Raw genomic sequence first — 2,298 nt, 5'->3', positions numbered from 1 at the left:
ACCGAACTTCACTAATTATCTGTTTGACCTGTGGCAGCGTCCATATAGCGGGCCAACCATAGCGCCATCTGGTTTCCCCCTTCAAGTTAGACAAGTTTCGTTCTTTGTAGTTTTTTCGTTTGATGCTTATTTCGTGAGATATTTGGCCCGGTCACTATCGATGGACCACCCTGTATATCTTTGTACTGGATGTCAATGACGATTTATACTCGTGTCTCAACTGGATATGACATTATTAAGGTAAAAAGAATACGTTATTTGTTTTGCAACAAAAACTTTCCTTTGCTGACCACATGCCTATTAAAGTGCGCGTCATTTATGTTGTCAGCCGAGTTTAGGTTCGTTCTGCGCATCTGACGTCACAAAACACAGTCAGCCAATGAACAGAGAACGACGTTGCCACATCTCGACTGCAGTGCAGAGCATGGACGAGTGTCTTCAGTTTTAGAAACGTTCAGTCATAAATGCCCCCCCCCCCATCCCATGGACCTTGCCATTGGTGGGAAGGCTTGCGTACCTCAGCGATACAGATAGCTGTACCGTAGGTGCAACCACAACAGAGGGGTATCTGTTGAGAGGCCAGACAAATGTGTGGTTCCTGAAGGGGGGCAGTAGCCTTTTCAGTAGTAGCAGGGGCAACAGTCTGGATGATTGACTGATCTGGCCTTGTAACATTAACCAAAACAGCCTTGCTGTGCTGGTACTGCGAACGGCTGAAAGCAAGGGGAAACTACAGCCGTAATTTTTCCTGAGGGCATGCAGCTTTACTGTATGATCAAATGATGATGGCGTCCTCTTGGGTAAAATATTCCGGAGGTAAAATAGTCCCCCATTTGGATCTCCGGGCGGGGACTACTCAAGATGATGTCATTATCAGGAGAAAGAAAACTGGTGTTCTACGGATCGGAGCGTGGAATGTCAGATCCCTTAATCGGGCAGGTAGGTTAGAAAATTTAAAAAGGGAAATGGATAGGTTAAAGTTAGATATAGTGGGAATTAGTGAAGTTCGGTGGCAGGAGGAACAAGACTTCTGGTCAGGTGACTACAGGGTTATAAACACAAAATCAAATAGGGGTAACGCAGGAGTAGGTTTAATAATGAATAGGAAAATAGGAATGCGGGTAAGCTACTACAAACAGCATAGTGAACGGATTATTGTGGCCAAGATAGGTACGAAGCCCACACCTACTACAGTAGTACAAGTTTATATGCCAACTAGCTCTGCAGATGATGAAGAAATTGAAGAAATGTATGATGAAATAAAAGAAATTATTCAGATAGTGAAGGGTGACAAAAATTTAATAGTCATGGGTGACTTCGGTAGTAGGAAAAGGGAGGGAAGGAAACGTAGTAGGTGAATATGGATTGGGGCAGAGAAATGAAAGAGGAAGTCACCTGGTAGAATTTTGTACAGAGCACAACTTAATCATAGCTAACACTTGGTTCAAGAATCATAAAAGAAGGTTGTATACCTGGAAGAATCCTGGAGATACTAAAAGGTATCAGATAGATTATATAATGGTAAGACAGAGATTTAGGAACCAGGTTTTAAATTGTAAGACATTTCCAGGGGCAGATGTGGACTCTGACCACAATCTATTGGTTATGACCTGTAGATTAAAACTGAAGAAACTGCAAAAAGGTGGTAATTTAAGGAGATGGGACCTGGATAAACTGAAAGAACCAGAGGTTGTACAGTGTTTCAGGGAGAGCATAAGGGAACAATTGACAGGAATTGGGGAAAGAAATACAGTAGAAGAAGAATGGGTAGCTTTGAGGGATGAAGTAGTGAAGGCAGCAGAGGATCAAGTAGGTAAAAAGATGAAGTCTAGTAGAAATCCTTGGGTAACAGAAGAAATATTGAATTTAATTGATGAAGGGAGAAAACATAAAAATGCAATAAATGAAGCAGGCAAAAAGGAATACAAACGTCTCAAAAATGAGACTGACAGGAAGTGCAAAATGGCTAAGCAGGCATGGCTAGAGGACGAATGTAAGGATGTAGAGGCTTATCTCACTAGGGGTAATATTGACACTGCCTACAGGAAAATTAAAGAGACCTTTGGAGATAAGAGAACCACTTGTATGAACATCAAGAGCTCAGATGGAAACCCAGTTCTAAGCAAAGAAGGGAAAGCAGAAAGGTGGAAGGAGTAAATAGAGGGTCTATACAAGGGTGATGTACTTGAGGACAATATTATGGAAATGGAAGAGGATGTAGATGAAGATGAAATGGGAGATAAGATACTGCGTGAAGAGTTTGACAGAGCACTGAAAGACCTGAGTCGAAACAAAGCC

The sequence above is a fragment of the Schistocerca americana genome, chromosome 11 (assembly GCF_021461395.2).
Source record: "Schistocerca americana isolate TAMUIC-IGC-003095 chromosome 11, iqSchAmer2.1, whole genome shotgun sequence".
NCBI lineage: Eukaryota > Metazoa > Arthropoda > Insecta > Orthoptera > Acrididae > Schistocerca > Schistocerca americana.
This window is presented reverse-complemented; position numbering follows the sequence as displayed.